We start from the raw sequence: 21,409 nt of genomic DNA, 5'->3' as shown, positions 1-21,409 counted from the left end.
GAGAGGGAGAGGGAGAGGGAGAGGGAGAGGGAGAGGGAGAGAGACCCTATCTGTCCTCTTTCCTTAAAATTCTCACATGGGAGAAAGACAGGGAGAACGGAATCCCTGCAAGGCCCCTGAGCTGGTCTTGGTGAAACCAGAAAACATTTGGACTAAAGTAAAAAATCTGAGGTCACACAAAGCTGGTCCCTAGTCATTCAAACATTAACCAACCAAGCACCTAAGTCATCCAGAATGGGGTCACGGCGATCAATAAATCTCAGTGGCCACTGAGAAGAACAGAGAGGACACTAAAATCACCACTGAACAGGAGGGCCAGTCTCAGCACGCTCAGGGCCAGACCTGCATACCCAGACCCCCTATAGCACAGCAAAGGGGTTCACTCCCCAGTTGGACCAGGCCTGTCTTATCTCCTCCACCAGTGGTGACAGGCACCTGGAGTGAGGCCTGGGAGATAAGAGATCCTGGAGCATTGAGCTCTGAGTACATTCCACTGTGGAAGGACAACTGTCCCACGACCTCTGGTGACCAGCATGTGCTTGGCACCTAGCACCCAAAAAGCAAGGCAGAAACCCTGCACGGTGCCACCTGGGAGGCTAAAGCAGGAGGCATGTTAAGTTCAAGGTCAGCCCGGGTTACAGAATCGGACTTTGCCTCACATGACCAAAAAGGAGGCTGGAGTCATAGCTCAGTGGGTAGAGTTGGCTCTCTTAACGTGGATGAAGTCTTGAGTTCAGTCCCTGGAAAGAGCAGAAGTATAGGTCATCCTTGGATATATAGGGAGTTTTGGGCAAGTCCCTCTCTCAAAAACTCAAAGAAGACGGTGAGATGGGGGGACATACAACTGTCAGAAGCAGGAAGACTAAAGACAAGGGTGCGGGGACTTCAGTCCTCATGTGGCCAGCCAGCAGCCTGAGGTGCTCAATGATGCCCCCTCAAATCTTGGCTTCAGGAAGATGCTAAGCAATCAGGAGGAGTTGGAGCCCTGGGCAAGATCCATCCACTGTACACAGATTAGGACAGTGCTTAAACCAGCCACCCTTGCTCCACAGCCAGCCAATAGCTTATCTTTTAACACAATTTTAACGTGTTAACGTGTGTGTGTGTGTGTGTGTGTGTGCGTGCGTGCCTGTGTGCAGGCACATGTGTCATGGCATGGCACATGGGTAAAGTTTAGGGGACAGCCTGCAGGAGATGGCTACCACATGGAGTAGATAGAACTCACACTGTGAAGGCTGATAGCAAGCATTTTTGTTTGTTTTTGGTTTTTTTCGAGACAGGGTTTTTTGTATAGCCCTGGCTGTCCTGGGACTCATTCTGTAGACCAGGCTGGCCTCGAACTCACAGAAAGCTGCCTGCTTCTGCCTCCCAAGTGCTGGGAATAAAGTCACGACAGCATCTCTTCCTGATGACCATCTCACAAACTCTAAGCCTCTGTGTCTTTCAAGGGCTTCTGCACTGAGCTGCATCCTGCCTTAAAGGATGCCCAGGTCCCACACCCCAACCCCAGTGCCAGTGACTTGAGGACAGTGGTGGTGAGCTCTGCTGCAGAGGGGTGGGAGGTGGTGGGGAGTAGAACCAGATTAAGCAGCTCCAGGGCTGCAGGAAGACAAGATCAGGCTCCGCAGTCCTTAGTGCAAATCTCTTTCCTGGGCTCACAGCCTGGATGATGTGCTCCTCAGGGTGCGTGACAGAGAATGGAAAGGAAGAGCCAGGTAGGCCCACCCAACCCTCAGGCATCAAGGTGGGCTCAGCACGCAGCCAAGTGGGCCGGGTGGAGACTCTGCAGCAGCGGCTGCAGAGACCTGGCAGGCGGAGGTCTCAGGTGTGGAGTACAGAAATGCCCACCTCCCCAGATGCAGGTAGAAGCCCCCAGCCCCACCCCACTCACAGAACACACAGGATGCTACGCTGCACAGCAGCCACCCTGAGAAGTCTTCCTTGGGAAGGAGTCCAAGGCTCTGCTGCTCCTGGAGGGCAGGTCCCTACCTGCCCAAGGAACAGAGCCAGTGCTCAATAAACAAATCAAAGCTTAGTGCTGGAAGGCAGAGAGACTGGGAGAGCCCTCAGAGCTTATTCAGAGCCTACCCAGAGAGCGAAGGGTAGAGTTGGCTGGAAACTTTTCAAAAGACCAAACTGTAGGAAGTGGGACCCTCTGGGCGGGACACCACTCCCAGACCATTTCCTAAAGCTCAACTGGCAATATCGGCCTAGTCTATGGAGGAAGGGGGATGGTAAGGACAAGGAGGCCCACCTAGCCTCTGCCAGTGGCCACTGGGGTTTTGCCTACATGCATTAAAATAAAGCTGTTCTTCCCACACACAGGGCCAGCAAGTGAGAGAGGAAGCCTAGAAACTTCCGGGGTGGTGTGGGAAAGCCAGTGGAGACAGTACTGTGTGGAGGAATGGAAGACCGGAAATGGAGCTTCAATGCTGGCTTCCTAGAGACCTTTGACACAGGCAGGGAATCTGTGCTGCCTGTCCCAGGCTGTGGGGCCCTCTCTGTACAAGGGGGCCTCAGCCCCGGCAGAGCCACCCTATCTGACAGGAGCAATGACACAACAGGAAGCTGGGGAGGATATTGTGGCAGGGAAGGGAGGGGGCGGGGATGACAGGCAATAGCACAGTGGTTGCCCAATGGGTAGGGGACTCCTGACCCATGTCCCAGAGCTGGAGGGCAGTGGATCTGGAGTCAGAGGACGCCACAGGCCCAAAAAGGTCCCACTTAGACCTGGCATGGAGACTTATCTCATTCTTGTGACAATCCACACTGGGAACCTGGCCTCCTTTCTGGAGCTGGCTTCCACCGAGGTAGTTACCACCTCACCCCACGAACAGTAGGTTCTTGTGCATACCGGCTGAGCTGTCACCATGATGACCACAGGGCCCACCCGGTAGACATATATATGAACAGGCTCCAGTAGATGTAACAGAACCTGGGGTAAACCAGTAAAGAATGCCCAGAAACCGAAAGAGTCAGCCAGGTCAGCTACAACTCAGGTTCCTTCCCAGAGGCCCAAGTTTTAAAGGTGCACACTTATAATCCCTTCATCCAGGAGGCTGAGACAGTAGGGCAGCCATAAGTTCAAAGCTGCCTCCTACCTCTACCTCGTACCCTGAAAGAGGCCCAAGAAGAGAAGGGTGAACTGCCTCCCCGAGCAGGCCTTGGGTGGAGGCTGGCTGCCTATCCAGAGGACTTAATAAGCACATTTGCTAAAATGGAGCCCCCTGGTGAGCGACCCAAGGGCCCCATGATGCTAGAGGCAGAGAGTGAATGAGGGGGGCCTACGTCATTGCAGGAGATCCCATCTTCACTGTCCTCTGGGCTTTCCACGTGAGATCTGAACCAAATTCCAACTCTATCCAGCACAGAGCGGCCAGAACCCACTACTGGGCTGCTTCCGGGTGATACATTTTTTCTCTAAGTAAAGGAATCTCACACTTCTCTTGGGGAGCAGATCTTCTCTACAGACCTCTGACCAAGAGCTGGCAGTTTTTCCTTAGAGTGGGGTGGGGGTGCGCACAGTAGGTCGGAAGCTCAGGCAGTCTCCAGGAGGGGAAGGCATTTGCCTCTTTCCCTCTGTGCTTGGATGCAAGTGACCATTCTGTGCTGGCCCAGGTTCTCGTCTCTGCTCGGCTGCAGAGCCTGCTGTAGGACACTGCTTGCCCCTGGCTCTTACACAGAGCACAGGTTCCAACACAAGGCTCCAGAAGGCAGACACCCCCATTGCACATTCTCTAGCAAAACAAATGCATACCAAACCCCCACCCCACCCAGCAACACCCTCCTGGGCTCAGCACATCACCAAAAGCCAGAGAATACAAGGGTCTGATGGTGGTGTCCCACCACAGTGCACCGGTGTGGTCTCTAATATGCCACCTTTGTAAGAGCCCGCAGGAACTAATTTCCAGCCAGCGTTGGAAACCGCCCACTATTAGAAGCTGATAACTCTGTGTGGAGAGATTTTTGCAAGAAGCCTCCAGTACACCTCTGCTCCTGCCCCGGCTAGAAGTCAGAGAGCCCCTTGCGGGGGCAACGTGCTCCAAGACACTCTTCACCACTCGGTGGAGTTGGCCAAACATTCACAAAGAGATAGCTGTGGTCACACAAAGCCCCTTTTTCTTCTATTCTGCGATCGAAAATCTGGTTCCCGCGTGGAGACCCGGCATCCCGCCGCCTATTCTCCCAGGAACCCAGGGCCGGTCTGCCAATCAGAGTCCCAGGCCCCGGGGCTACCCGGATCCCAGCCCCAATGCACCCATCGGGGCGGCCAGGCGAGCCCCACCACCTGGAGGCCCCCGGAGCAAACTGTGAGGGGCTGGAAGAACAAAGAGCGAGGACTCACCCCAGCAGCTGAAAGTCGGGCTGCCTGGACGCTGGAGAGCTGCGGCCCGCCCACCGGGTCACATGGCTCGGAGCCGAGCAGAGGATCAAAGGGGCTTTGTGGCCTCGGAACAAGGAGCCTCCCAGAATGTGGGGCAGAGAGGTAGGAGGGCTCAGGACGGCCTGCGGAGGGAGGCTTGCTGGGGAATTGCTACAAGGGGCAGGGCGAGGGGGCGAGGAGGCGGGGAGAGGTGCACCGGCTGCAGGCGACAGCAGCAGGGCAAGTCTGGGGATAAGAGGAAAATGACAGGGTATCCGCGGAGGCGCTGTTACGTAGAGAGGTACAGTATGGTCCTTGGAGCCATGCAGCCCTACCCTTTAACCGATGTTTGCCCAAGTCTGTGCCAATCCAGAATCACGGCACCCTCTTCCCAGCCAGAATGGTCTTCCATTGACCCTGCACATGGTACATTGATTGACCCTGCACATGGTACACTGGCCTGGCACTACCCCAACCCGTCAGACAACAGGCATGCATCTTGGTCTTCCGTCAGCCTTCAGTGTTTTGGTAGGCCCCGCCCTCTCCCAATCCCCTCACCCCCATAGGCTTCTGGGCAGCTGAGACAGCTCGACCAACTTACTTAAGTGGGCTCTGCTGGTTGCAACCAAAGGAGGGAGAAGCAAGAGAGGAAGCCAGAACCTGGGGCTGGGCTGGGGCTGGCTCACCCTGACTCTCTGTTCTGGAGCCTCAGGGACTCCGGTTGTGTTCTGGCGCCTGCTTCTTCCCACTGTTCCTGAGCCTCCGTGGGGGCTGGGCAATGAGTCAGTAGACTCCTCCCCCAACTCCTTGCAGGCCCTATGATGTTCTGGGACCCTGAGAGTGATGAGCCAGGGGGTCCAAAGAATACGAGTGGATACTTCTGGGGCTGGGGCTGGGCCTGGATGCTGGGATGCTGGGATCTGCCAGACCCTATAACCTCTGACCTGGAATGAGTCACTCCCAGGCTCAGGCATGGCCACAGTGGCCCCAGGCCAGCTCCCACACTGGGAGTGCTGGGGGTGAGATTTGAGCAGAAGCAATTAGTTCAAGGGGAGAGGAGCCTGTAGTAACTCTGGAGGGGCCTGGGGCCAGTGACAGATTTCTCCCATGTGACCTCCATCCCCCAGTCTGCAGGAACGAATGCCCCAGAGCCTCTCACAGTGTGTGCACACTCTCCTATCCCATCCTCAGCGCGACTCTGCCCTACCTACCAGCAGAACACAGGAGCCCCAGGCCTCCCCAGGGCGCCGCCGCCGCATCTTAGGAATCTGCCTTCCCAGTCTGGAGTTGATACACCAACTCCAGTCACAGTTGAAGCAGCAGGTCCATTCAAACCAGGAAGTGCTCCCCCTCCACCCCTCCCTTATCACCCAGCCCCGGCAGTTCAGTAGAGGGACTCCTATCAACCCATGTCAAAGCTGACCAACGGACCGCCAACTGCCCTACTGGCTCTCCTTTCTAGGGGCACAGGGCCTCGTCTCGTCTCTTCTGAACCTTTACCTTTGACACCCCATACTTAAGCCTCCAGCTCTCTGGGAGCCCCTGTACACAGCTCCAGTGAGCTTTCCAGATTGCCAGCCTGGGTAGCACATGGCACTCCGTACATGGTGACTTTGTGCAGCTCAGAGTCTCATTCAGTAGCACCAAATGGGGGAGAGGCGTCCTCCAGAGCATGAAGGGGGCAGGGAGGGGCTTTCTAAGGCTTCTTTCCCCAGCAGGCCATCCCATCCATCCCCAAGGAAGCAGCCTGATAGCCACTCAAGTGCCATCAGACCCGCTGGCACAAAGCCCAAGATGCAAGTTACAGATGGAACCTTAAACTTCTGCTACCACTGGGGGTGGGGGGAGGACGACAGGAGGGACCACGTGGCCCGCTTTAATTGATCTCACAGAGCCAAAATATTATCAGTTCAAGATGTCACCAACATGAAAATGGCAGAGATATTTCACATACTTCTTCCTTTCCGTGCTAAGACACTGGAATCCAGAGAGCCTCTGGCACCACACTGCCCAGACCAGCCCTAGGCTGGGGCATTACAGTCCCATGTGCTGGCTAGAGGGGTGCTCTACCCTGTACCCCATTACTGCTCTCAGTTCAGAGCCACTGACTCAGAAGTCTTCTTGGAGAGCCTGGTCACTTCTAGTACCAGATCTACAAGCCACATTTAGGGGTGGAGAGAACCCAGCTCATGGAAGCCATGCTTCCTGTCCAGAGACTGGAGGGGCTGTGTTTAAGAGCACATTCAGTTGCTCCAGAGGAGGGCTGGGAGTTTGGTCCCCAGCACCCATGTCAGACAGCTCACAAGTGCCTGGGACACAAGCTCCGAGGGGGCCATGTGCACTCCTGTGCAGGGACCTATGCACACGCAAATACTTTTTAAAAAAAAAAGTCGGCCAACCAATCAAAGGTTTTAAAAGGGTATTGAGGAGCCACGTAGAGTAGAGGGTAGGAGAAACAGGAGTTCAGGGCCAGCCTCAGGTTCATGAGAGGCCAGCCTGAGCTACAGAAGACCTTGTCCTTTCAGATAGGGTTTCTCTGTAGAACAACAGCTCTGGCTGTCCTGGAACTCACGTTGTAGACCAGACTGGCCTTGAACTCACAGAGATCTGCCTGCTTCTGCCTCCCCAGTGCTGGGATTAAAAGTGTGCACCACCACCGCCTGGCCGACCTTGTCCTTTTTAAAATATTTATTTATTTATTTATTTATTTATTTATTTATTTATATTTTATGTGTTTGGGTATTTTGACTTCCTGTATGTCTGTGCACTATGAGTGTGCAGTGCCTTAGGAGGCCAGAAGAGGGGGCTGTATCCCCCTGGAACTGGAGTTACCGATGGCTGTGAGCAGCCCTGTGATGCTGGGGTAACCTCAGTCCTTTGGAACAATGGTAAATGCCCTTAACTGCTGAGCCATCTCTCCAGCTTGAGACCTGATCTCTCTCCCTCCCTCCCCACTCTCCCCCCTCCCCTTTGAAAGTGGAAGTAGCTAGTTAGTAAAGCGTTTACATGACATTCATGAAGCCTTGGTTTGAACACTTCATATTCAGGACATGGTGGCACATTCCTGTAATCCCAAGACAGCATGTGGAGGGGGAGTTCAGGGTCATCCTCGGCTACATGGTGAGTTGGAGGCCAGCCTGGGCTATGTGGAACAACAGTCTTCAAAAAAAGTAAAATAAAAATCACAGAGATACAGAGCCGTGTCCCCAGGGTCACTGTCAGGGAGAGGGGAGTTTGTCGTAAGGAATCAACTCAATGAATACCTGGCCCCACACCATGTAGACTGTGCCAAAGATACCATCAGCTCGCTCCTGGATGTCCCTTCTCATTCACACTGGCTTGAAGGGGCATGGGAGAAGAAGCCCAACCAAGGGGGAGCCAGCTGCTGGTCTGGCTCACTGTGCATTGCCAGACACCCAGGGCTGAGGAGCTCAGAGCCATTTCTGCGTAGAGGCCCCTGAAGCTTGGGCATGAGGAAGACTTGGGAAGGAAGCAAGCCAGGGTCCCATCAGCTGGATTCAGGAGGACGGGGGTACCGAAGCAGAAAAGAGCAAGAGAGGAGGAGGTGACAGACACCCAGGCTACTTCAACTCCTGCCCTTCCGGTGCCTGGGTCTCCATCCACACACTGGCTTCCGCCCCATGTATAGCCTTCCAACAGCTAACGTGCCAAGCTGTGTTTATTTATTCTAAAGTCACACAGGAGTACACTTTAAAAATAATTCAGAGAGCCGGGCGTGGTGGCGCACGCCTTTAATCCCAGCACTTGGGAGGCAGAGGCAGGCGGATTTCTGAGTTCGAGGCCAGCCTGGTCTACAAAGTGAGCTCCAGGACAGCCAGAGCTATAAAGAGAAACCCTGTCTCGAAAAACAAAACAAAACAAAAAAAACAAACAAACAAAAAAAAAAAATTCAGAGAGTGAGAGCAAGCAGATTACTGGCTACCAAGGGTGCTGGCTCCTTAGGATGTGGGGTTCCCACTCTATAGTGATGAAAAGACCCCGCAGGCAGTTCAGAACCAAGACCATTTATATGACGACCAGGGATGGGGGGGGGGACTGCTTTACACTGCACGTGTATTGGAAGCCCAGGATAGCCCAGACTCCGGGTCCTCCAACCTCAGTTTCCCCAGTACCATGATGACAGGTATATACCACTCCCAGCTGGAAAAACATGTGCTTAAAGAAAAAAAGAATTGGAAGTTGGGCTAAGGACACAGCTGAGTTGGTAGGACACCCTGCTAGCGTGCAAGAAGCCCTAGGTTCAATCCTCCCAGCACCACACAACCCACCAGTGGTGGCAAATCCCAAGATCAGAGTTCAAGGCCAGCCTTGGAACAAAGCCTGGGCAATACAGGAAACCATATCTTTAAAAGCAATTTTTTAAAGAAGTAGATGCATTTTTAGTTTCCTTGACCCAATTTATTTTAGCATTTTATGCCTTAGAAGTTATCATGTCTTAAGACACACCAGGCTGACCAATGTCCTGTCCTCGGCCTGAAAGTGCCATGACTTTACACGCCAAGGCAACTTTTGGGTCTGAATACAGAGTGACAGAGAATGTGACCCAGATGGGCCAGCCACAATCACAGGTGTCCCGGACCACAGAGAGACAGAGGAGGCCTGATTAGCATATGAGGTGACCACAGAGGCAGAGATCATCAGAGCAAGCCAGAGGTGCCAGGAGCCACCAGAGCAAGAAGAGGCCAGGGACAGATCTCTGGAGGCCCTCCAGGAACCCACCTGTCCACACTCTGGCTTCAGTCTGGCTTAGATTTCAGACCTTCATAACCCTAACACAATAAATGTCTGTGTGTACAAGCTACACGGTTTGCACAAACCCACTTTCGCAGCCATAGGAAGTTCATGTGGCCCACAGGAGCTTAAAGGTTAGGCAGTAGGGCAGGTTCACTCTCTCAAGCCATCCCTCTGGATCCTCGAGGACTCCTGGGATCTTACTCCCAAGCCGGGCTCACATCTACCAAGCCTTATCCCAAAACTGATGAAGCCCCTTTTCCAGGCACCTGGCCAAGGTGTGGCAGCTAAAAAGCCCACTCCCCACCGCACCCCCAGCTGAGTCCTTGCACGGGCTCCCAGGCTCTGGGGACAGCACACAAGGTCCTTCTCGATGACATCAGGTGTCTCCACCTCCCCTGAAAGCAATGGTGAGCCTCGTACAGACTTATTGCGGAGGGTGACACCTGCCAGGAAGCACAGGACACCCACGCTCAACTCTACATGCAGCGCCAAGCCAGCAGGAAAAGGAGACGTATGAACGCGTGGTCGTGGTCCACGTGCATACACACGCACACACACATACACACACGCACGCACGTGTGCGTGTGCATCCTGTTCTCTTCTGGTTAGGCACAATGCTCACCTTCCTGCCCACGGTCTTCCAGCCACCCAGGCAACAGCTCAGGAGTACAGCAGATGCTTCTAACTGAATGCCAAGAACAACACCACCCCTCCCCCGTCCACCCCTCTGAGGGTCTAGCGCTGGAGAACAGAGGCAGGGCTGGTACTTGCAAGTGTTGCTATGTGGCAAGTATGGGTGTCCTGGGGTCCTATACATGTACCTTCAAGGCTACACGTCCCTGAGTTAGGGAGACACTGCCAAATGGCCTTGAGGGAAGGCCAGAAGCAGGATTAAGGGGGGGGAGGCCCCTAGAGAGCATCTTACCACTGAAAACAGTGGCTTGCAACAGGTTCTGGGTGTTTAGGTACCACTCCAGGTCCTGTCTGGGCCCAGGTGAACTGATGCCAGCCCAATCTCCAGAGCAGAGTTGCAGGCTCTCTGACCCCCAGCCTCCCCCAACTGTCCACTCTCAATAGCCCAGCCCCTTGGCCCACTCATGTTCCCCTCTTTCCAGCACCCACTCACTTCTTGGCTGGCCATCTGGCCTCTGCCCACCATGTATCACCAGGGCTCACTCTGGGAGGTTCCCCACTGGCTCATCTCCAGTCACACCCAGCCTGAGGCAGCCCTTGCGGGACCATCCTGGGATCTCTTTCCCTTTCACATCTCATTTTGGTTTCCGGGTGTGATCTCCCCTCCCTTCTGCCTCTTCCATGTTTCTGGTTCCAACCCCTGCCCAGTTTTGATCCATCTCTCTAGTGGGTTCTCTCAGGCCACACCCCTCCTCCCTCTACCGGCCATGTTCTTCCTGGAGAACCCACATGCCTGAGATACTAGGTCCTACTGCTCAGGCCCTGCCTGCACCCCTCAGTCCTGGGACCTTCCTCTTCAGATTCCAGGGCCCCGTCCCCCCAGCCCTAATGCTTAGCTTTTGCAATTTTACAGCAGCCCCTTCCTGCCACGCCCCATGCAGCTGGTGGCCCTATATCCATTCCTCGATTCCACAATGGTGTCTACTTCCTGTCTCCCTCCTTTTCCCGCACAACTTCCAGTACTACAGTGGAACTCCTCCTTGGGTCTGAGTACCCCTGCACCCTGGCACATCCAACCTCAGCCAGCACTGTTTCCTAAGAACCCTATTCCTCAGTTGGCCTCCATGGTCTCCCAGACATCACCACCTCCAGGGAGCACTCTCCCCGTTCATTCGCTACCACAGGTGACACTCCTCCACCCCCAGCCTGGGTCTCTCTAAGGCCTGGAGGCCTGGCCGCTAACTCAGCAAGCCCTGCCCCCTCCTGGTTTCCTAGGTAACAGAGTTCAGAGCAAGTCTGTGGCCCTAGGCGGCAAGGGCCCATTTCCTTCTTTCTGAGGAGCCCCACCCCTACCCCTGTCAGAGAGCAGCATCCAACTACAGGCCTTTTTCCTTCTCGAAAAGCTAACATTAAGCAGGACATGGTGTTGCACATCTGTGATTCCAGCTGAGGCAGGAGGATTGAGTTCTGAAACCAGCCTGAGCTACACAACAAGACCTTGTCTCAAACTCACAAAACCCGTGTCAGCCTTCATGAGCCTCTTGTCTTCTGTGACACTGTATGCTATCTTAACTTGAGGTGTGACCCTGGAGTCTGCAGCCAACTGTCTTACCTCAGTGTGATTGCCACCCTACCTTGTAGATCAACTCTAGCACGCTGCCACCCCATCCTTCAGGCCCTTCACCTCACCCCGACCAAATGCAGCCAAACCCCCACCAGGCCCACAGATTTCCACGGCTCAGACGAGGCTAAAAACATCCAGGTGTCTAGCCCTGTGGGCTCCTCGGTGTAGAGAGAAGGGTGGCAGATTGGGTACACCAGACAGGACAGGGTCTCGCCTTCCCACCCTGCAGCCAGGACAGAACCTACATACCTGAGGTGGTCAGGTGCTGGGTTTGTTTTTTTGTTTTGGTATAGTTTGGTTTTTTCGAGACAGGGTTTCTCTGTGTAGCCCTGGCTGTCCTGGAACTCACTTTGTAGACCAGGCTGGCCTCGAACTCAGAAATCCACCTGCCTCTGCTCCCAAGTGCTGGGATTAAAGGCTTACGCCACCACCGCCTGGCCAGGTGCTGGTTTTTAAGGCAAACTACCTGTTTCGGTGTGTCCAAAGGCACCCCAGGCCTGGGTGATGGGAGTGGGAAGCAGGAAGGGAGAGCTGTCCCTTTGGGCTCTAAAAATGGACTCAGTAAAGTCTCACTCTAAACCACACAGCACTGCCCATGTAATACCTACAGGGGATGGGACCCCCATCTACAGAGGGCAGGACCCCTGTCATCCAGGAGACTTCCTGGATGTGTGGCTGGGACTGAGAACTGCTGGCTTAGTACCAAATGTGGACACACACACACACACACACACACACACACACACACTCTCCTCAGAGCTGTGCTACGCTCGCCTGAGAGCAATGAGACCCTAGGAGGGTATCATTCAGAGCTGGGACACTCGCCACCTCCCCCTTGGGTAACCTCTGTATCCTCTGTGGAAAAGTGCCTGGCCTGGGGCTACCAACCCTGTTTATGAGTTACAGAGGAGTGTGAGAGTCCTAACTGGGCGAGCGTGCAACTCTCTAAGAGGGGGTTTCTCATCTGCTAGGGAGGAAGGCAGACATTAGGGGAGAATGGCAAGATGCCATGGGCAGACTGGCTTAGTGGAGGATCCATGAGCAGCTGCCTCCTGGGATGGGGAGGAGGGTGGAGGGCGTGGTCATAGGCAGCTAGGAAGAAGGGTGTGGCAGTGAGCCCGCACAGACCAAGGTTCCCTGTTGCAAGACAGGAGTAAGTAGAAACTTCTGCCTGCCAGCTATGTGTGTCTGGGCTTGAAATGGTGACGTCACGTGCAAAAGCATTAACATTGCCCCCACTGAGAATTTCAACCCCATGTACAAAGGCTGGAGACCTGGGTGCCTCACAGACGCAAGCCCTAACACAAAAGTCAAGACGACAGGCTGGGAAGATGGTTCGGCGGGTGAGAACACTTGTTACAGAAACACGAGGACCTGAGTTTGACTCCCAGAACTAGCATAAAAGTCACACGGGCACCTAGAACCCCAGTGCTGTGGGAAGCAGAGATGGGGAGATCGTGGAGCTCCCTGGCTGCCAGCCTTGCTCCAGGCCCAGTGAGAGACCCTGCCTCAAGGGTAGAGTGACAGACAGAGCACCCCCCCTTCTGGCTTCCACTCAAATGTGCAGGCACATACACACTTGTACCATGTACAGCTGATAGAGTCAAGATGGCACAAGATGGTGACTGGAGGCAACAAGAGTTCTCAAATCTAGACCTCATAGGTAAGACACTTGAAGGGGCAAAGGCTTTGCAGGTCCCGGGGAAGTCCCTCCAGGGTGTCAGGGAGGAGGAAGGGCTAGAGACATGGCGGTGGCAAGTGTCAGAGTGCCCCTTGGCATGTCCAGTCCAGGACAAGATGATCACAGAGGCTGGGCCGCATGGAGCTGCTCCATGCACTCCCCGCTCAACTCAGAGAGACGCCATCTCACGGCCACCGGCAAAAGCGAGCTCTCCGAGAAGGGAGGAACGGACCACAGGCACCTCTTGTCACAGGCCCAGCATCTTCAGCCACAGGAGCCAGCAGAATTCCACAGGTGGGGCTCAGAGAGGGAGACTGGGGGTCGGGGTGGAGTGAGGATGGGGGGTGTGGACAATGACATGTAGCAAGAGGGTCTCAGGTCTGTCCACACTGACTGACATCCTGAGGGCTTTTTGCTGCCAGGGAGAAGAGTATTTCAGATGAGGAGCGGGAACTCGGGCCTGTGACCTTTTCACGACCCTGTCTATATAACTGCAAGCCTGAGAAGAACACCCCAGTCAAGAACGGAAGCAGGTGGGCCTCTCCACCTGTGAAAAGGGGAACTATAAGTTTTGTTCCCAGTGTCTTTCCAGAGGTGGGAAGGGAAACTGTCTTCCAGCCTGAGCTGGTAGTAATCTAGAAGCATCTAGAAAGTTCCAGAGCTGCAGTCACACCAGAGAATTCCTCCAGGCTTTCCAGAATCCGGTCACCTTCCTGTCTGTGTGTCTGGTGACTAATGGATGGACACCAGCTTGTCATCTCTCTGAGCCAGAGGTCAGAAGCTGAACTAGGTCAGGGTGTCCACAGGTTCCTAACTGCAGGTTCTGGGTTGAATCTGTTTTCTAGCATTTTCTACCTATCCTTCCAGATTCTTGGTCCTTCCTTTTCCTCTGGCTTGGCTTTTCTCACACTGCAAAGCTGGGACACCTCTCCAGCCCCATTGTGAAGGACCCTCTGGAGCAAGGCCATGGGTGACTCTGATTCCAGCAGACATGTCAGGGTTGGACCACAGACCTGAGTTTGCCTGCCTGGGCTCCAATCCCTGTGATCTCTAAGATGAGGTGTGGTGTCTCACACCCTCATGCTGCCACGTGGGGGGGTGTGCAGGGCACCTGGAGCCAGTCCAGATCTGTGACCATCTCTATCTGTCCTTTGTTTCAGAGTGGCTCTCAAACCTCACCATCTCTATTGGACACCTGGTAAGGTACCCATATGTATGCAGGGCGTATCCCATGAACACCTGAGCACCCTACTGCTGGGCAGTTACAGCCCTGCTCTCCATACAGCGAGCAGATGCTGTGGGCTCCGCAGCCAAGAGGTCCTGGGATAGGACAGGCAGTATAAAAAGCCACACAGTTGAGGAGACACTGGAAGGAGAGGGAGCCCTCCCTCTGGAGTCTGAAGTCTCCGGTCCAAAATTTCTGCGAAATTAACACCATTGCATTGACGGTTTTAACAAGGAAACCACATTCCTTTTATAGAGAGATATTTTTGAATAAGAATGCAGAATTAGCAATGAGCCGTGCTTCAGGCCTGAGCGTGTACACCCTTTGAGTATGGCTAGACTCTGTTCCCAGAAGTGAACCCCGAATTTCTGGGAATCTCACAAACAAGACTATGAACTTCACTTTCAATAAAAAAAAAACGATCTTAACTCCTGAGTACCGGGCTGTAACCCGGGGTTTAGTTTTATCAGCTCTAACCCTGTGAAACCACAGCATGACCCGACTTCAGTTCTTAGACTTGTCTTCCTCAGAAAAACCAGACACATGGCTCTCGGAAAGACACCTAAGCAGGGCCCTCTTAAGTAGCCCATACCCACACTTGTTGACTCCAGTGCTCAAACCTGGAGTCTTAATAAACACCAATTCTAATCTGCACAGGCTCAGCCTAAAATCCTTTCCACACCACAGTCAAGCCAAGGGTACAAGGACCTTTACATAATGAGTTCCAGGACAGCCAGAACTATATAATGAGACCCTGTCAAAAAAAAAAAAAAAAAAAAAAAGTCAGCCTTCGTCAGCATCCAGCAGGAGCTGGCTGCTCCCAATGTGACCTCTGACCTGGGGCGTGGCCATGGCCAATGCTTGCTTTCTCAGGTGCCTGGCTGCCCCACAGGCAAGATGTGTAAGTCTACAGGTGTGCAGGAGGATATACCTGGGGGACAGTGAGGCCCTCTGGGTAAGTGAGGTGGCTCAGCAGGTATGGTGCTTGCTACAGCAGCCTGCTGACCTGAGTTCAATCCCTGGAACCTACATAAAGGTGGAGAGAGAAATGACTACAAAATTGTCCACTGGGCTTGGGGACAAAAATTAAAAAAGAAAAAAAGTCCTCTGACCTCCATGTGTGCATCATGATGTACACAGACACACAAATAATAATAATAATAATAATAATAATAATAATAATAATAATAATAATAAATAAATCAGTAAAGTATTTTTAAAGGAGTCCTCCATGCTAGAGATGGCATAGCCCAGCACCGGCCACTCGAGCTGAAGACCCAAGTTTAGTTCCCAGCACCCATGTGGTGGCTCAGAGTTCCAAGAGGGGTCTGATGCCCTCTCTTGGCCCTTGTGGGCATTAGGTATGCACGTGGTGTCCAATACACATGAAATTTTAAACAAAATATATCTTTTTAAAAAAAACTCACAAACATTCTCCACTCTGGATGTGTGAGTCTCTCCAGGCTCTCCTGGGGTGGTACCTGGCCTGCTAGTAGTGTGACTGCTGACCTATGGAGGTCCCTCATTAGAACCATTGGGAAGCCCCACCCCTCACAGGCAGGGAGGCCTCGAGTCCCATCTGAGAGGGAGAACAGTCAGTTTCGTGCGTGTGTACAAATCAGCCCCTCCCAGCCTGCTCATTCACTCCCACAGTGCTGTGCTCTGGCCCCAGGCTCAGGGCTACTACAGAGGTCTCACTTCTCTCTGCCTCTGGTGCTCCAACCACTTCTGCATCAGGCCTTGCTGGGGCTCGGTGACTGAGGTGTGGCCAAGGAGCTCTGAATTACACCAGGAGCCATTTGTATGAGTGAGGCACCAAGGCTAAGCTGTGTGACCTCTGGAAAGCTGCTTTGCCACTCTGGTCTTACTTCCTACAGGTGGTTTTACACAACCTATGTGTGCCTGAGCCTCATCCACGGTGCTTTAGCCCTGTAGCCTATCTTCAATCAGCACAAACAATCAGCTTCTAGACCCTCCACCCCCACTCCCTCTGGCCTCATAACACTCGGGCTTTCTCTTTCTCCTCACAGTGCCTTGCTGTGTAACTCTGGCCAGCCTGGGACTGGGCTATGTAATCCAGGCCTCCCAAGTGCTCAAACAGCAGGTGTAGTCATGCCACGCAGCCAGGACACTCTTCAGCTCTGCCCCACACAGTGGGCCCCGCCTTCTCCCGCACTTAGCCCCAGTGCTGCTTTCAGTTATTCCCAAGGCAGAGGAACTGATGCTCACGGCCCTCTGTCCTCCATCCTCCGCCCGGGCCTCCACCCAAGAGGCCACTATAGCTCAACAGGCTGTAGGTGGCAGGGGCCAAAGAGGCCAGGCCACACCCCTTCAGGGAAGAGACTCCATCAGTGGAGACAGCTGCTCTAAGTGCAGGAAAAGGAAAGGGGTGGGGGAACTTGTGGGGGGGGGACCTTCCCATCCCCCATTCTAGACCTCTACTCCAGGAGGCCCCACCCCCACCCCACCTCAGGGGATTCATTCTTCTGCCAAACCCCAGTAATGAATCCCACATTGCTGGGTCCCCCCTCCGCCCTCTGACTGAGCTCTGAACAGCTGGCCCACAGAAGGTACTGAAGCTGAGAGTGGAGAGTAGAGAGGAGCCTGCAGAGTCCCACATCCCACCCACCCCTTCCTCTGCAGATAAGGCCCCTCTGTTCCGGCCCTGGCCCTGGGAAAGCTCTGTGTATGACTCTCTCTCTCTCTCTCTCTCTCTCTCTCTCTCTCTCTCTCTCTGTGTGTGTGTGTGTGTGTGTGTGTGTGTGTATGTGTGTGTGTTAACCCTTTCGTGCAAGGCACACCCTCAAGGTTTCCTGTTCCCAGCCAAGGTGCACACCACCACAGCAAGAAAGCTAGGAAGCCAATTATCAATAATACACCTCCCACACCACTAAGTCAGTGACAGAGCTTAGGGAAGAGGCCCAAATTTAAACTATCAGTTTGCCTTAGCCAACAGCCGTGTGACCTCTCTGTGCCTTCATCCTTTCTCTGTGAAACACTAATAATGGCAAAGAGCCAATAGGACAGGGCCGATGGATTCAAGGAGGTGCTTACTGTAGGTAAAGGGCCCTTAAACACATTGGGACCACAAAGCTCTAATGCCTATCAGCCACATGAATCCGACAGACCTCGCCTAAGCTCAGCAGCTCAGAAGAGCTGGCTCGGTTGGTGCCCGGAACTGTCTGGCAGCCAAAGGTAAGGTCCCCGCTTCCTCTGAGCCCTGCCTGTTCTAGAAGCAGCCACAGCTGGAGTCCAGTCTTAGTTCCAAGAGGTGACCTTTCTGAGTCAGAGACCACAGGGACGCCTGGGGCTACCAGTGTCCGGATGTGAGGATATAGCACCATGACTCTCTGACCTCCTCAAACCCACGCTTCTCTCCCCTGCTTCAGTTCTAGTCATGGTGCCCAGGGCATTCTGGGACCTGAGCCTTGGCCCTGTACTGTACACAGCTGCCCTCGAATTTCTGCCTCCAGTGGTCACGTGGCTCGGCCTACCAGTGAAGAGAGAGTGCAGCCCAATAGGAATTGACTGGCTGCAATCTACAAACCCAGACAAGGGTGAGCCAAGCCATGAAGCCCTGGAGATCCTCTGTCAGCCTCTGCAGCCCCACTGAGGTGGAAGGTTATCCTCTCTACCCAGAATTCTGAGGGGCCTATTGGAGCGAAAGTGTCTGTCCCTAGCCATACAGCAGCCACATGCTGGGGCCAGAGGCAGAGCCCCAGCCGATCTTGCTCTCCACAGCACAGTCATGTCCCAAAGAAACGTTTACAGATAGCAGGTCACTGTGGAGGGAAGGACCCTGTTACACAGTACAGGCCCCCTAGAGTCACACCATGGTGCACCAGCCCACAAAAGGCAAACCTGAGAGCTGTAGCCAAGTGAGAACGCACAGGTGACAGATGACTGTTGTGACCGAGCTCTCCCCACATGGAGTTAAGGACAGCAAGATGGCTTTGGAGTCCCACAGGGTATACTCCAGGTAAGGGGTCTTCTGAACTGAAGGAAGGGCTTAATCAATACCACATGGCACCATTTCACATGGCAAGTGTGAGCATGTGCAGGACCGTTAGAGCAACACAGCAAGCCCCATGGGCAACATGAAGGGCCAGTGCCTGGGCTGGGGACCCTGGAAGGAGGAAAAGATGTCCTGTGGACGCACAGGATCAGCCGCCGCCAGCCCAGTGATTCTCTCCCTCTGCTCGCTCATCTCCATGGTGTTGGCATCTCAGCCCACTGTGGGCAACTGGTCACACTTAAGTCTCAGCCCAACTGCTCTCAGGCCCTAGAAAGCCGATGCGTCAGTCACAGCGCAGGGCACAGCTGCTGCTTCCGGGGAGGCCGTGCCAGGCTCGAGGGTGACTGGGAAGCAGTTGGAGCCCTGTGCCTTGTGGCAGCTAAATGACACTCGGTCTTACACTGGTCTGGCCAGAGCAAGGGCAGCCTTGTCCTGCTTGCTCCCCCTGTGGCAGGGTGACCATCTGAGCAGATGCTGCCCTGCCTCTCCTGCCCAGGCCCCCATGTGCTAGGGAACCTCTTGCCTGTTCCTCCAGGGCTGAAGACATCAGTCTTGGTGTCAGATAACAGGCAGCAGCTGTGCACCCTGGGCCTCCCGGAGGGCTTTCTCTTTCCGGATAATGAAGATCCCCAAAGAAGGAGGATCTTCACACGGTGGCCAAGGACAGTGAAGAAGGGGTCCTTCATGACATCCCTGGGCAGCCTAGGCTCAGGAGCAGCTCATTGTGAGTTTCAGCAAATTCTCCCTTGCAGCTGAAGCCATCTGGAGCCAGCTTTCTGCTGCCGGAAGCTTAAACACATCCAGCTACGGACGGTGGTGTGCACCCTGGGAAGGGAGGGGATCCTCTGACTTGAACTGGCAGTGCCTTAAGTGGACAGTCCCCTCTGAGAGCCAAGGGATAGGGGCTCCTGGGGAAAGGAAACACAGCAGGCTGCTCTCTGTGAGAACAGAGACTGAGATGGCAACTCAGATCCCAAGTCAGCAACTCCATCCGTCCCTGGGGTTCTGTCCATACCCCCGCTAGCTGGCTGCCAGGGAGAGCAGTCAGTTGTCAGCATCCTGAGATCCAAGAATAAGCTGAGAAGGGAAACTACCAGGCAAGTTGCTGGTAAGAGCCACTGTTTCCTGTCCATCCCCCCACTTCCTTAAGCCCCACTCAATCCTTCCACTGCCCCCAGCAGTGAGATCAGGAACTGGGGCACAGAAGGGTTAAGCAGCTAAAAGCTGACATGCAGCAGCGGCAAGAGAGCCTTCCTCTGTCCACCCACCCCGAGGACAGAGGTGACACAGCAAGAGTCTCCAAGAACTTCACATTCCAGCCGGAAACAGGAAGCCAGGGAGCAGCGCTTTGTTCTGCGTGTGGCTCAACATTCCCACATCTCAGCTGCAGCCTGAGTGGGCGGATGGACAGATGGGTGGGCGGATGGACGACGGACGGGTAGGTGGAGGGATGGATGCCTGGCTGAGGAGGAGGAGGGCAAGAAGGACAGACACCACAAAGGGAGCTCTTGCTGCATCTGCTGGCAGTGACAAACAGGTCGGACACTCTTCCTGACGCCTGTCCTGAGGTCATATCATGCAAACTCATCTATCTCTCCTCACGGTCTCAGGAGCAGGCGTTGCTATGAGCCTGTTACACACAGATGCCTACCTTGGCTAGGGTGTCATTGCCAGGAAGACCTGGCCCATGGCAGAGCTGGACAGCAAGCCAGGGTTCCTCTAGCCAGGGTTTGCTCAACCAACACAGGACAGCAGGCACCGGTCCTAGCTCAGACCCCACGGCCTCTGCTGAGAACATCCCCACTTGCTTCCAAGCTGAGCAGAAAGAACAGACAGAGCATCCCCAGGCGACACCAGGGAGAAGCCCGGGAGCTCACATTTGTTTAAAATGTAAAAAAAAAATCCTACTAGGCGTGATGCACATGCAAGTAGCCCCAGCATCTGGGAAGTGGAGGCAGGAGGATCACCAAAATCACAACCTCAGCTACATAATGAGTTCGAGGGTAGCCCAGACTAGGAGAGAGTCTATTTCAAAGAAAGCCAAAAGCAAACAAACACAAAATTAACCTAAATTTAAAATCCCAAGCCGTGTACGATGGTGCATACCTGTTATCCTAGCACTTGGGAGGCAGAGGCAGGAGGATCACCATAAGTTCAAAGACAGTTTGGTGTATGGAACATGTCCTAATGAAGTCAAAACAAGCAGGGAACAAAAGGGCTGGTGGCCCTGGAACCCGGATGCTGGAAGAGAGAACTATTCCCTAAAGTTGTCCTCCAATGTCCACTTGTGCACTTACACACAAATAAATACATGTAAAAGTACACACATGCATAGCGGCACGAGCCAGGCATGGCGGTGCACACCCGGGAAGTTAATCCAAGCACTCAGCAGGCAGATGCAGGGAAATCAGAAGCTCAAGGCTAGCCTGGGCTACATGAAAGCCCACCTCAAATTTAAAAAAAATGAATTAAAATTCCCGCTGAGTGGGATGGTGCATGCCTGCAACCCCATAGCATTTAGAAGGCTGAGACAGGAGAGTTGCCTTGAGTCTTAGGCCAGCCTGGTCCATAGAGTGTTGTCTCAATAATAATAATAATAATAACAACAACAATTATAATAATAAGATAAAAGCAGGGGCCTTCCAATGAGAAGACAGCACTTCCAGCAGCGCTGGCGTCCGTCCCGGCCTCGCCTGACAAATAGCAGCTGGCCAGAGAGCCGCTGGCAGGCCTGGGCTGGTTAGTCTTCCCCACCAACTCTCTGAGATGAGAATCACTCTTCAGAAACATCCTAGAGCCAAGAACTGGATGTAGGGCAGGCGCCACCGTGGTCCCTTTACCAATTCCAACACGGCCACCGCTGGCTGCAAAGAGCCCTGGGGTTCAGCCAGGGTTTGTGTCAACATTCTCTGATTCATCCGCAGCCTGCTGGGGTTCTTCCACCCCGGCAGGCATGACAACCCCAGGAAAAATGCGGGCATGGCGGGAACCCCAAGCTGTAGGAGGGCAGGCTGTCCAAGGCCAGCTCTGTGGAGTCCTCTGGGTCAAGCCCTCCAGGGGCTCCTGAGAGTTCTGCTGGCTTCAGTGACTAAGGCTTGGGCAGAGGAGGGTAG

At 54.0% G+C, this 21,409-nt stretch overlaps 1 protein-coding gene across 7 annotated transcripts in view; it reads right to left on the bottom strand.

The window, feature by feature from the left end:
• Septin9 (septin 9) overlaps nt 1-21,409 on the bottom strand; it is a 161,578-nt gene that overhangs the window by 25,175 nt on the left and 114,994 nt on the right. The window contains exon 1 of one of the 7 annotated variants that reach the window (XM_029484179.1): nt 4,965-5,149. The exons of 5 other annotated variants lie outside the window; for them this stretch is intronic. The gene's annotated coding sequence lies outside the window, so the exon portion shown is untranslated. Of the gene's footprint in view, nt 1-4,345; nt 4,719-4,964; nt 5,150-21,409 lie in introns of those variants that run through there. One more of the 7 variants, XM_021175476.2, reaches the window with a different exon arrangement.

The sequence above is a fragment of the Mus caroli genome, chromosome 11 (assembly GCF_900094665.2).
Source record: "Mus caroli chromosome 11, CAROLI_EIJ_v1.1, whole genome shotgun sequence".
Taxonomy (NCBI): Eukaryota; Metazoa; Chordata; class Mammalia; order Rodentia; family Muridae; genus Mus; species Mus caroli.
This window is presented reverse-complemented; position numbering and strand designations above follow the sequence as displayed.